We start from the raw sequence: 14,574 nt of genomic DNA, 5'->3' as shown, positions 1-14,574 counted from the left end.
TAGCAGCCAGAGCCGACAAAGCCCAGATCCCTGTCTGTTCCCACACCCCACACACTGCAGAGAAGGACAGCAGAGCCTCTGCTCCTGGCAGGACTACAAGGTGGGTCAAAATTCAACAGGTATGGCCTTTTCAAGTAGGAAAACTCCATGGGGGTGGGAAGAAACGCCTCTTTGAATTTCTGCCTGTTAACATATATCATCTTAGAATCATAGAATTGTAGTGTTGGATGAGGCCACAAGTGTCATCTAGTCCAACCCCCTGCAATGCAGGGATCTTTTGCCCAACATGAGACTCAAACCCACAATCCTGAGATTTAAGAGTCTCGTGTTCTACCGACTGATGATTTATTTCTCCAATTTGTAGACCACCCTTCACCCTATCAGTGTGATCCCAAGATATTATTGTTTCCAACAATAAGCACATATACAAAATTAATACATCAAATATAACAGATATTAATAACAGCCCAATTAATAAAAAGCAATAGAATAACAGCATGAAATCAATAAAGCTGAAGTGGTTGCACATTTCCCCTTTTCAAACGCCTACTCGTTTGAAATTTGAGTGAGCCACAGAGTTTGAGCCCCACCGGCTCCTGTTTTTCCAAAAAGGCAGCCCTGATTTTGTTGGGTACATTGGCATCAGAGGAAAGTGAGCCAGGGATATGTACTTGGAACAACCTAGCAAGGGAGCCCCGCACCCAACCTTGACCTTGCTCCATGTGCCAGAGGGGAGCCCCAGCTGAGGCAGCATCTCAGCCCCACTGATGGACACAGCAAGTGAGTTCAGCAGCCGAGTGAGTTCAACAGCAGGGCCAGGAAGCCAGGACAGACTGCTCTTCCCTTCCCCTCTTTGTTCTAACATGTAGGTAAACTAATCTGATGAATTACAGATAATAGATATGCAGGTAGATCGCCAGCAGAGGTGGGTTTCCAGTGTATTGCACAGAACACGTACAGCTATCTGCCTGCTGGACAGGATTTATGGCTGGCTGGGTGTGCCCCAAGTTGCAATGAGCTATTGGCCCTTGGGGGATGTGCGTGTTTCTTTGGGGCCAAGGTGGCTGACCTGCAGCAGGTGGGAGACAAGAGGTTGATGATGGGGACATGATCTCTGTTTTTTGCTCCCCAGCCGAGAGAGTGTGCTTGGAGAAGGAGGGTCTCAGGGGAAAAGAGGGGTTCAGGCTGCGGAAGAGGGAACTGCTCCCTTAGAAGAAATACATTCCTTGGGGAATGAGCAGTTATCCTCCAGGTCACAGGGAAAATCTGATGGTGGGTGATTCAATCATAGAGAGATAGATAAGATGGGTGTGTTATGGCCACAAGGTGCCTTGCTTGCTTGGTGCAAAAGTTACAGGTGTTGCCTGTCACCTAAGTAGCCTGGAAGTTAGTTCTGGGGAGGAGTCAGTGGTTGTGGTGCATGTTGACATCAATGACAGGGGGAAATGTAGTCGCAAGGTTCTGGAAGCCAAAGTTAGGTAGGATGCTGAAAGCCAGGACCTCCTAGATGGGTTTCTCTGAAATGCTGCCAGTTCCACATGCATGTCCAGGCAGGTAGATGCAGCTCTGTGGTCTCAATGCATGCATGAGGCCATGGTGTCAGGCAGAGGAGTTTGGATTTGTGAGGCACTAGGGAACATTCTGGGGCAAACTGGTCCTGTACAAAAGGGATGGGCTCCACTTGAACTGGGATGGAACTAGACTGTTGGAGCTTAATATGCAAAGGTGGCAGAGAAGCTTTCAAAACACGGGTAGGCAAACTAAGGCCCAGGGGCTGGATCTGGCCCAATCGCCTTCTCAATCCAGCCCGTGGGTGGTCCGGGAATCAGTGTGTTTTTACATGAGTAGAATGTGTGCTTTTATTTAAAATGCATCTCAGAGTTATTTGTGGGGCATAGGAGTTGTTCATTATTATTTTTTCAAAATATAGTCCGCCATCTCCCCACAAGGTCTGAGGGACAGTGGACCCTTGTTTTAAAATGATTGACAGGGGGAAGCCAACAGGAGATGAGGATGGTCCAGTTGGGAACAAATCTCCCCCTGGTCCCTGCCTGGCTGGGAAAAAATGATGAAAATTTAAGCGGTGAAATTTAAGCCTAGCGTTGTGAGTGCAGGGGCTCAAAGTGGCAGTTTAGAGAAGCCAAAACATTGCAGGCCAAAGCACAAGTGCCACTTGAAGAGAGAGATGGTAGCCAAGTGTTTATATGCTAAGGCTAGAGGCCACCAGACCAAGATGGTCGGAGTGCTTGAGGACAGCATCATTGCAGTGGGCATGGTGGAAACCTGGTGGAATGGAGAGAACCAGTGGATCACAGCTATCTCTAGATATAAACTCTATATGAAGGACAGGGAGGACATGCCAGAGGTGGAGTCACCCTGTACGAGAAAGCACTAAGTCCAGCAAACTAGAAGTCCCGAAAGGGGTGAAGAATTACCGATGAAAGAGGAATGGCAGATGAAATTAATGGACTATGCAGAATTAGACAAGATGAGAGGAAGGATTCGAAACCTGCGGGATCAGAGATTCTCAGAGGACTGGATATGTGAATACGTATACGTGAACTATCTGAAAAGCAATTGTAATCAACAGATTATGCTAGTAGGATTGCAAGAAGTTTTGTAAGGAGGACTACGTGAAATATTGCAGAGAAAAGTATGAAGAGAACTATTAGTGAAGGACTATTAAAAGTAATAGTGAAATTAATGAAATGGAGATTAAGTGATAAAGATTGAAAAATCTTCAGATGTGGTTGATGGAAGTTCAAAACACTGAATAAGATGAGAAAATATATTGTATGTTTTTTTAAAAATTTCATATATATATATATATATATATATATATATATATATATATATATATATATGAAAGAAGTCCCGAAAGGGGCAGACTTCTCCACAGAATCGTTGTGGGGAGCAATACTGGGCCCCAAGAGTAATTTGGTACTGGGGTTGTTCTATTGTTCTCTGACCACAATGCCCAGTGTGATCTTGAGATGAAGAATGAAGGAAGCATCCAAGAGAGATGTTGTAGTAGAGGGTGAATTCAATCACCCTCACATCAACTGGCTATATAAGTGTTACAATCATGACAAAGAGGTGAAATTTCATGATACCCCAAATGACTGTGCCCTAGAACAGTTAGTCATAGGGCAGAGGGGTTGCTGGGGGGTATGGCCCTGGAATTAAATTTAAGTGGCACCCAGAATCTGGCGTGAGATGCAAGTGATTGGGAACAGTGGCCACGGTGCCAAGAAAATGCAAAACATTCACATTTGACTTCAAAAGAGGAAGCTTCTCAAAAATGAAAGGATTGGTTAAAACAATGTTGAAGGGCAAAGTCTGGAGGATCAAATATTTCCAGAACGCTTTGGGGGTTGTTCAAAACCACAATAACAGAAGCTCAGCTAGAATGTATAATGCATATCAAGGAAGGCACTGCCAAGGCCAAGAGGGTGTCAGAGGAGCAGAGTCAAAGAAGCTATTAGAGGCAAGAAGGCTCCTTCAGAAAATGGAAGTCTTGTTCAAATGAGGCCAACGAAAAGGAACATAAACTTTGGCAAAGAAATGCAAGCAGACAATAAGGGTTGCTTACATCATGAATTTGATGAAAATATTGCTCAAAGCATAAAGACAAGCAACGGCAAAAGATTAGTAGCAAAAGACTAGTTAGAGAGGCATTTGGACCTTTGGATGACAAGAGAGAACATGGTGTGCTAAAGGAAGACAAGGAGATTACACCTAGAAGCTGAATGAATGCTTTGCATCTGTCTTCCCTGTGGAAGATATAGGGCAGATTTCTGTGCCAGAACTAACTTCCTAGGGAAGGAAGTTTGAGGGACTGGGGCAAATAATGGTGACGAGAGATGAAACTCTAGGCCTCATTGTCAAATTAAAAACTGACAGATTAATCAAGTCTGGATGGCATCAACCTGAGAGTTCTTAACAAACTCAAATGTGACACTGTTGATTTTTTCAGAAACATATGTAAGTTCTCCCTAGGAACAGCCTCTGTATCTGGGGACTGGAAAGTAGCCGATATATAATAACATTAAAAAAAAAAAAAGCCCCAGGAAGGATCCTGGAAATTACAGACTGGTAAGCTTAATGTCTGTTTTTGGGAAATTGGTGCAAAGTACTGTTAAAGCTAGAATTACCTAGGTATAAAGAACAAGTTTGGTGCAGCATGGCTTCTGCAAGTCTCCCTAACCTATTAAGAGTTCTTTGAGAGTATATAGAGATGATCCAGTTGACACTGTGTACTCAGAGACTTCCCAAATACTTTTCACAAAGTACCCCATGAAAGACTCTTGAATAAGAGGTGATGTTGTCTTTATGGAGCAGGAACTGGAAAAGTAACAGGAAGCAGAGAGTAGGAAAAATGGACAGTTCTCCCAAGGGAGGGCTGTAAAAAGTGGAGTCCCCCAAATATCAGTATTTGGACCCGTGCTTTTTCACTTGTTCATGAACAACCTAGAGTTGGTGGGGAGTAGTGAGGGAACCAAATCCACTTATGATACCAGGATGGTTGAAACAAAACAAAACAAAAAGAGGTTCTGAGGAGCTCCAAAATTCTGCTCATTCTCTTCAGACTGCGTGGATGGGTAGTGAAATGGCAAATGCAATTCAATGCAAGCAATTGTAAAGTGATGCACAGTGGAGCAAAAACATTCCTAGCTTCCTCTATGCGCTCATGGGGTCTGAGCTGGCAGTGACTGACCAGGAACAAGACCTTGGGGTCATAGTGGATAGCTGGATGGAGCTGTCAACCCAGTGTGCAGCAGCTGTGAAAAATGTGAATATCATCATGCTAGGGTTTAGGAAAAGGGATTGAAAATAAAGCTGCCAAGATCATGAGGTCATTATGCAGATCTATATGGTGCAACCACATTTGGAATAAAGCATTCAGTTCTGGTTGCCTCACCTCAAAAAGGATATTGCAGAGCTGGGTATAGTTTAGCGAAAAGGTGACTAAGAGAGGACATGGTAAGAGGTGCATAAAATTATTGATGGTGTGAAGAAAGTGGATGGAGAAACCTTCTCTCTCTCTCTCTCATAATACTAGAATTTGGGGACATCTGATGAAATGGAACGTTGGACGATTCAGGACAGACAAAGTACATTCTTCACACAGTGCATAGTTAAACTATGGAACTCCCTCCCACAAGAGGTAGTGAGGGCCACAAATTTAGATGGCTTTAAAAGAGGATTGGACAAATGTATGGAGGAAAAGGCTATTGGTGGTGACTTGCCATGACTATGTTCTGCCTCCATTGGTGGAAGCAGTAGGCTCTTGTTATATGAATTCTAAGCTGTCATAAACAAAATGCACATGTGTAAGTGTGCAAGGTAAACAGACATATATATGTGTGTATAAACCACATGTCTGAAATAGTAGAGAGCAATACAGCATCCATGTTTCGCCCCTAGTCAAGCTCAGAGTCCCCCTAAAGTCACTAGCAGCAAATTCCTGATAGGTCGCCCCTCTGCAAACCATTTGAGACGTGTATGTGTTGAATGGCCTAGCTGACCTGTCAAAAGAGCAGATATCTATGCAGGAATGAAAAAGGCCCTTGACAATGAATTCTGGAATCTAGGTATTCACCATTTCAAAAGGATCCTTCAGACAGGCCAGGAGCAGCCATAATCAGGTGTTGTCAGGCATACAGATTGGCAGGCTTGTAAATAAATATGTTGGAGTAGCATGAAATCTGAGCATGATCTGATTCACACATGCAACCCATTTTGTTTGGGGGGGTGTCTTTCCATTACAGAGGTGGTCACTATCTGAGGGTTTAAAAATTGTAACATGCTTTTGTTCTCTGCTCCTCACCTCCTTGCAAGGGAAAGAAGGAGACTGTTGCAACAGAGGAATAAAGATCAAAAGCATCAGCTTGCCTTGCTTCCTTGGAAATCTCTGTTTGCATCTCTGACTGATAGAGGACCTGAGAGACACAACATCTCTCAATGGGGAGTTGGGCTGTAAAAGCCAACCCCAATTTTCTTACACGCTCTGAATACCAGTTGCTGGGAAATGCACGAGGGGAGGGTGTAGCTGCTGTGCTGGTCCTGCTTCCAGGATTCCCACTGTGGCATCTGGTTGGCCACTGTGAGAACAGGATGGGTCTCCTTCATCCTGATTCAGCAGGGCTCTTCTAGTGTCTTTGCTCCAAATGCCTGGGAGAACAGAATAGCTTTTACTTGCCAGTGGAAAACCCATCAGGGTCTCTGCCATCTAAGCCTCTGGAGGAAGGGCATTCCAGAGTTGGTGGGGCCACCACAGAGAAGGCCCGCTCACACTTCACCTCACAGCAGGCTAAGTCCACCCAGGGGATGGTGGGAAGGTCACAGGAGACCCAGAGAAAGAAAGAAAGAAATGATGGTGACCCAAGGTCCAATTGGTAGGTCAGCGGACATAGGGTTGCACCAGGAATTATGGGGTGCATTGTGTGCCTTCAGGCAAGTAATTCTCTGCCAGCCTCAGTCCTTCTGTATGTGAGATGGGAATAGCTCTAAATGCTAGCAAGAAGATTCCTCAGAGGGATGTTCTGTGAATAGGCAAAGTAAAAGATATCAAGCTTCTCTCACATTAAAAATGCTATATACAAGGAATAAAGAGGATTGCTCTCTTAATAGATTTACAAGGCCCTTTCGCCTGGTGGACACAGAAATATAAATTTAATCTTTGAGGCTGCAGAAAGACCCTCAGCTCTGCTCTTGGCACAGCCCAGAAGGCCTCTCTCTCTCTCTCTCTCTCTCTCTCTCTCTCTCTCTCTCTCTCATGACAAGATCAGCTTTTAAAGCCAGTTTGCAAGATTAGGTTCAAATCCACACCAGCAAAACACACACCCCAACCCTCCTCCAGCACAAATCACATTTCAGGTACCCAGGAAAAAAAATTCAATTATAGCCAGCCGAAGGGCTTGTTTTGTGTATTTTCTTGCTGCAGGGAGAGAAATTATTCATGTAAAATTTATCTGGGCCAACACTTTAAACCATTCGGTAAGAGGACAAAGCAGCCTGAGCCCACAGAATGACATGCCTTGGAGGGGGGGTAGGCAGTGGCTGCCCCATCCTTAGGTATCCATTTGTCACAGTGGAGGTTTTGTTTTATCATTGGGTGGGTGGGTAGGGAGAGAAGGGGCAAGGCAGGCTGCGAAGGAGGAAAAAGCAACATAGGGTGGGGAGTCCTTTTTTTATATAGGAAAAACCAGCATCTGCACACACACACACACACACACACACACACACACACACACATATCTGGAATGAATTAAAGGAAGTTGAACTCTAATGTGAACATTGCAAGTGGATGATAAGGAACTCCAGCAGAAAGAGGAATTCTCAAGAGCTTTGTGCTGCCGTTTCTTTTTTTAAAAAAAAACCTGAAGTGATAACGCCTTCCTCCAGCGAAATATTCCAAAGGGAAGCTCTGTAAACTATACAGCAGAAAAGTGTGTGTGCATATATATGTGTGTGTGTGTTTGGAGAGAGAGTAAGAGCACACAAGAAAGAACCTTTTCAGAGAGATAGCTCCTCTGCCTGAACCCAAATTTTGCAAGTGGAATTGGCACACATTCTCAGGCTAGCTTGGGACATCCTGGTGTTCTGTGCAGGGACTCAACCACCCATTCATTAACACGGGGCCTGATCCGTCACAAACGTCTTCTGCATGTGCCTAAGTGAAGCCAAGCGTGAACTTGTGGGGCTTCCATTTATTGCTAAGGGGGCTTTGCAAGAGAACTCCTCATGCTTGGTGCCTGTTTGACCACTCTTAAGAGAGCCCAGAATGTGCTGCCTGGCCTTGCCCACACCCCAATAATCATTTCAGTCCATTTCCTTCATTGGTGGGGAGATGAAGGGGCCTGCCTTGTAATTCTATGCAGTCACCACAAACAGGTGCTAACGCCATTTCTTTAGCAGCTATTTAATGCCCACCATCTGTAATTGGAATAACAGGCAGAGTCCAGCCAGGGCTTTGGGGCAGAGGATCAGGGCTCCACTCAGCAGAAGGAGAATGACACTTCCACTCCATACAGCAGGCATGGCTGACCACATTTTGGAAAACCAACCTGCACATTGCTATCTAAAGTGGAGGGATGTCAGAGCATTAAGTCCTGATTCAAAAATTACTTTGCTCGACCATTGCAATGGACTAGATGGGCCATTGGCCTGATCCAGTAGGCTCTTCTTATGTTCGATTCCTGCATTGCAGGGGGAGTGGGTTGGACTAGAGACCCTTGGCGCCTCTTCCAACTCTGCAATTCTATCTCTTTGGAGACAGGCCACTGACACTCCCTTTTTCCCATGGAAGAAACAAAGCAAACATGCCTAGGAGTTATATGAAAGTTCTTCTGATGGTCCAGGCTTGGGTAGAATAATCCCCTGGTCCAATTTCAGGTTGTCAAGAGCAAGCCCTGAGCAATGACTCCACATCCCTGGCCAAATTAATGTTGAATTGACTTAGTGCAAGAAGGCCCAATCCTGGCATAAGACATGGGAAGATGCCTTTGGCCAAGTCAGACCAGTGGGTCATCAAGCTCATGAGGAGGCAAGTTTGTTGGACATCAACTCCCATCAGCTCCTGCAGCCAGCATAGCCAAGGGCAAGGGCTGATGGGAACTGTAGTCCAGTGACATCCAGAGGCCCAAGCCTCTGGATCAAGTTTAATACTCTCTACAGTCAGTGGCTGGCATTGACTCTTACGCAGGGGTATTTCCCAGCCCTGCCTGGAGATGCCAAGGACTGAGGCTGGTCCCTTCTGCTTGCAGGACATGCGCCCCATCACAGGTCTCCTCACCCCCAGGCAGCTGAGGATACCTTTTCAGTGCACTCCTTGAGAGCAGGTACTGGGCCTGTGAATAACACATAAAGTGGACTGATCTGAGGCATTTGTGTCCTGCTGCCTCTCCAGGTGGAGCTGCAGAGAGAAACATGGCGGGCACCAAACTCCCTTTGGAAGGCAGGCAGGCAGGCAGGCAGGCAGGCACCATCCCATAGCAGGCTGACATTCAGAAATAGCTCTCCTCTTCCTAGTGCATGACAAATTCCAAGTGGCCCTTGAAGAACGTTGTTGGATGAGCCTTCTGGCCACATGCAGAAGATCCCACCAAGCTTAACACCTACCTGATAGCAACTAACAGCATCAGCTTGGCTACCTTCTCTCACTCCATAATGCCTGCTGTGTGTCTTTGTGTGCTGCCCACACAAAAGCAGGTGGTATGCAGAGGGATAACTGTGCAGACCTCCAACAGGTTGCCGCCTCTCAGTTCCTCTGTTCCACAAAGTGGGGATAATAATCACTTCCTTCAAAGCCCAGCAAATTCTAAATAATAGACCAGGAGCCAGTGGCTTGCATGCTTTCTGTAGGGTGGGAATGGGGTATATCAGAGACCTGAGCAGCCTTAAGCAAGTCCTTCTGTCTGTCACTGAATAGTAGTGTGAGAAGGGAACCGAAGGCCATCTAGTCCAACCCGCTCTCTCAGCCACCCTCATAAAGATTCAAGACTATGATACAAGAATCGGAGAGCACCCTGTTATGCCGAAAACATTATTTGGGATGTTAAAGGATATTATTGACTGATCTGACCACTACAATGCTTGGCCGGCAGAGGGTCCCTTAGGCATGGTTGGTCCTAACAGGGTGCCCCAATTTCTCACAGCAACAGGAGATCCCCCTAAGCCAGGAGCAGTCCCCTCCCAGTGTGAACAAAGCGAGCCTATCACACGGGAGGGAGGGAGCCCATCCTCTCTCTTCTTCAAGCCCAGTGGCATTGCACCCAGCAATGCATCCAAGGCTGTTCTCTCCCCTCCAGAAAGACTCCTGTCCTGGAGTCCCCCCTCCCTGCTGCCCAGGCACCACCTCCCCTCCCCGGTGCTTGAGCCTGGCCACCATCCCTGGGGCCAAAGCGCTGAGGCTGCAGCATCAGGTGTGCTCGAAGGAGAGCCCCACACCTGAGCCACTGTAAGTACCTGCCCTCCGCCCTCCTCCTCCTCCTGGTTGTGTCATTTTTCTTCCTGGTGCTCCTCTGGAAAACATATTTGTCATGCTTCTCTCCTCTCCTCTCTGACTGGAAGCTGGTGCAGCTCAAAGATTTTTCTTGGGCTAACAAATATCCCTTTGGTTTCTTAATAAAAATTAATTAGCACCATTGAATATGATGGCTTTCCCCTTTGGAGGGAGCTGATTTTCCCAGAGAGAGAATCATGTGGCGGTTTTATTTATTTGCAAGGAGGGAGGTGGGGATTTCTGAGCTTCTCCTTCTTCTTTTAATCCTAAAGAAAAGACCCTTGTGAATAAAAGCAAATCGCCAGCAGATTTTATAAAAAAATTGTGTGTATATGTGTGTGTGTTTATTCAAGGCAACTGTGACACTCTTTGCCAATCTCTCTCTCCTGAAATGTCCTCCCCCTTAAATTCGGACATGATATTGCCATTGATGTTGTGGTAGGATCTGATTGGGGGGCAGCAGCACACAAGAGAGAGGTAATCCACAATACCAAATTAATAATATAAATGTCTGCAACACGCCAAGGGAGAAGGACCAGCCAGACAATCCTCCTTTGGCGGGGGCTAAGGCAGGACCTGTTCTCAAAGCCCCCGCTTCTCTCCCAACCCCAGCCCTTCCCAAAGGAGCCAATGACCCCCCTTCTTTGCAAGCAGCCCCCTTTCCCTCAAAACCCCCCTCGCCATAAGAGAGGGAGGGAGCTTCACGCCGCATGACAAAGGCTTGTGCAGGGGCTGTTTTGCAGGGATCCATTTCTGTGTGTGTTGGGGAAAGGATGGTTTCTGCACACAACGCCTCCTTTTAGCTTCCCACCCCACCGCCACGCAAGCCCCCCACCAACATTGCCTCGCACACCCCCCGATAGAAGACCACTCCTGCAAAGCACAGATAGAGAGGGTGCCAGACATACGTGGAGCTGGGAATGGGGGTGAAAAGAGGGTTGTAAGCAGAGCAATCTGAGGGTGTTGAGATCCTTCCACACACAACACAACCCAGCGCCTTGAAGCCGGGGGATACTTCGGCAAGCACCACGAGAAGACCATTTTTCATTGATCCTCGGAGCCTTCCCTACCCCCCTCACCCGCTAGACAGCACATTACACTCGTTTAGCAAGGCTCCTCTGCACACACACAACACGGTGGTGTCAGAAAGGGAGCCTTGTCGCCCTGCAGGGGAAAAGCGCCCACAAAATGCCTCTCGGCATCCTTTCCAAGGCAAAAGAAACGTCAAGATGCCAGCTCCCTCTGCCCTGGGGCGGGGGGCAAAGCTGATTTTCAACACCAAATATTAATACTTGCTAACAAAGGCTCTCCAGGCTGAGGCAGGCTCAGCTCACTGGCGGCGAGTAAATAATGAAGCAGAGCTAAACGGGGATTGCAGATTTGCTGCTGCCATCGAATAATACCGCCGCCGCCGCCGCTGCCCAGATCTCAGAATTCGGAGTTTCGGTGGGAGGAGGAGGAAGAGGAGGAGGAGGCAGGCTGACAGTGCCCAAACCAACCTCCAGGCATCCGAGATCTGAGAATATTTTATTTGCACCAACAGGATACAGCCCCAGACTTTGGAAGTGGAAAACCCGAATATCTGGGTGGAATTGGAGGGTGGGGAGAGGAGCGGCTTGCAGAGGAAGGACCGTCCAAAGGGCATCATCACCATACAACAACAACAACAACAACAACAAAAACCCCACCGGGGCATCTCAGATGTCAAGCCCCGCAAACTGGCGGCAGCCGACAGATAACCTCAACCTTGGGAGATAAGGAGGCGGCGTGATGGACAACAAGCACTCTCCCTCCCCACCTCCCAGCCCGCCGCCCTCCCCGGGGTTATCTATGGCGAGAGACAGGCGTCGAGGCGAGGTTTGGGGAAAGGGCGACACTCCGCGACCAGCGCCCCCTCCCCGCGGCCGCCCCAATGTCCCCGGCTCGCCTCCTCTGCCCCTCCAACCCTCGTCTTAGCAAGATCATCCCCCCCCCGCACATACACGCAGCCCCACACCTCCAGTCCAAAGAGAAAGCTGGGCGAGGACCCCCCCCATTGAGCTGGTACCGCAGCCCCACTCCCTTCCCCCAGACTTGGCACCAACGAGGTGTGTGTGTTTGTGGGGGGGGGGGTATCCTGGACGCCGCCTTGGCCCCAGCCCACACCCTGTCCAAAGAGGGGGGGCCCTCTCCCTCCCCTCCCCACAGCGCCATAGGCTGCGAGGGAACCCCACCCCGCTTCTCCCTCCCTCCTCCCCCCACCGCAAGGGCGCAGCCTCGGGGTACCTGCTGGCGGGAGGGAGGGCGGGAGGCGATGCGGCGGCGGCGGCCAAAGACAATGGCCGGGGCTGGTCCTGCCTTCGCCCGCCTCCTCCTGGGGCCGAGGGATGCTCAGGAGGAGATGCCCGAGGAGGATGGAGAAGATGCAGGAGAAGATGCGCGAGGCGGGGATGCAGGAGGTTCCGGGAGCGGCGGCGGCAGCGGCAGCGGCAGCAGCAGCGGAGGCTCCGCCACCTCCTCCCGCCTCCGCCTCCGCCTCCTCCAAGCGCCGCCCCGGCTCGGCCCCTCCCTCGCGCCCTCCCTCTCTGCCAACCAAGCGGGGGACCAGGCCGGGGCCCCGGGTCTCCTGCACCCCACCCGGGAGGGACACCCGCGCAATTCAGCCTCCTCCTCTTCCTCCCCCGCCCACAGGGCTCCGCCTTTCAGATGGGGGGGGGCGGGAGGCGAAGGTGAACAATGAATGCAGCAGCTACCGAGGCTGCTGCTCCTTGGAAGCGGGGGGGGGGGGACGCTGGGTGGCTGGCTGAGAGCGAGACTGTTTTGGCTTCCCTGCCCAAGCTCTAGGGGTTCTCAAGTCCTGGCTGGGGGTCACGACCTTTCCCCCCCTAGAAGCCCCAGTGCGGGCGGGGGGACTCGACAGAAATAGGTCCATTTGTTTACTGAGTAGACTTTCGGACCCCTCCCTTTTCATCAGCCACAAAGCAGGTTCCAACATACCAATGCCATTATCGTCTGAAATTTAAAAGCATAAAACACAACATCTGCTCAGAGGCATCCTTTGTTCGTTGTCAAAAACTCTTATTATTTATTTTTCCAATTTATCATACTGGTCACCTTGTTCCAAGGAGCAGCTTGGGCAGCACACATGGCTTCTCCCCTCTCCCTGCCACCACCTACACACACACACACACACACACACACACACACACACACACACACATCAATTTCATCTTCCCAAGAAGCCTGCAAGGTAGGCCAGAGAGACAGAGAAGGGAGCAGGAAGCTGCATTTTTTACTTCACAACGTTAGTCGCACAGCTCAGTAATGCCCCCACCAAGAGGCTGAGGTTCAGGGTGAGCGCTGGATTTGAGGAGTCCCTAGCTAGGCAGCGTGTCCTCTGGTGGGGTCCCCTCCTCCCCCGGCTTGCTGGTTCTGCTCCAAGTGATGTCACCCAGCTGAGTCTCTCCTGATTGCCTAGAAGACACTGTAACTCGCCTCGGGTGACTAGGCCAAGCATAGGAACTTGCTATCTTTAGAGTCAAGGCATTGTTCTGCCTAGCTCAGTAGGGTGATGAGCAGGGGGCATTTTCTGTCCCTCCTGGAAATGCCAGCAGGGATGGTACCTGGGGCAAGTGCTCCTCCACTGAGCAAGGGCTCTTCCTTTTTAAAGAGGGACTGGCCCAAGGTCACCCACGGCCACATGAACCTGGATCTCGCTGGTCCCAGCCCAACATGCTGACGAACACACTGCACTGACTTTCTTCCTGCCGTTTCCTTTTGGAACCGATCCCTTGGCACAGATTAAACATTGGCTTCTCCATTTCCAGCCTGACAAGCTCTCTTGCAGTGGGATTTCCACAGAACAGGAGATCTTCACAGGCGCAGCTCATAAATGTTTATTTGGCAGGACCAACCTCGGCCTGCCCTTAGCCATCCCCCACCTGCCTGCCTTCTTTCATACAACCAGCTCAAGGGGTGGGAAACCCAGCTAGCTGCTGCTGCTTCCTCCTCCTCCTCCTCTTCATGGAATCATAGAGTTGGAAGAGACTCCAAGGATCATCTAGTCCAGCCCCTTGCAATGCAGGAAAATCAATGAAACCATACATGACAAATGCTCATCCAACCTCTGCACAGTCTTAGTATTGTCCTTGCAGAACTCAGCAAGGGGGGAGGAGGAGGACAAAACTATAATGAGCTGGATCTGTCTGTCATTGCCTCTGGCTCCTCCCACAGGAAGGAGCAAAGCATCCTTGGCTAATCCACACGAGTCAAAGCTGCAATGATAAAGCTGCTGAGCACCCCAAAAGGGACAGGAGGACACCTCAATCAGGAATGGAGGAAGCTGCCTTAGACAGAATCATGGAGGACTCCCAGCTATGATGGTTGTGCTCTGCCTGCATGGTTGGAGTCAGCAATGCTTCTGAAGACCACTTGCTGGAAGCCACAGGAGGGGAGAGGGCTCTTGTGCTCGGGGCCTGCCTGGGGGCTTCCTATTGAGACAACTGGCTGGCCACTGGAGAACAAGATGATGGGCCATTGATGGGTTCCATCAGGGTTCTCCTTGTGTCCACATTCTGGTCCCTATAGTT

The 14,574-nt window shown here is 49.2% G+C and overlaps 1 protein-coding gene across 23 annotated transcripts in view; it reads right to left on the bottom strand.

Annotated features, from left to right (window-relative positions):
* Window positions 1–12,654, bottom strand: part of NRXN2 (neurexin 2) — a 340,969-nt gene extending 328,315 nt beyond the window's left edge. For 10 of the 23 annotated variants that reach the window (XM_083591968.1, XM_083591973.1, XM_083591995.1 and 7 more), the window contains exon 1: window positions 12,272–12,647. The gene's annotated coding sequence lies outside the window, so the exon portion shown is untranslated. Of the gene's footprint in view, window positions 1–12,271 lie in introns of all 23 variants that reach the window. The other 13 variants (XM_083591981.1, XM_083591985.1, XM_083591983.1 and 10 more) reach the window with 5 other exon arrangements.
* Window positions 12,655–14,574: the final 1,920 nt, after the last annotated feature.

This window comes from Podarcis filfolensis, assembly GCF_964270895.1.
Source record: "Podarcis filfolensis genome assembly, chromosome: 16".
NCBI lineage: Eukaryota > Metazoa > Chordata > Lepidosauria > Squamata > Lacertidae > Podarcis > Podarcis filfolensis.
Note: the sequence above shows the minus strand (reverse complement) of the source record. Positions and strands in the feature narration are given on the sequence as shown.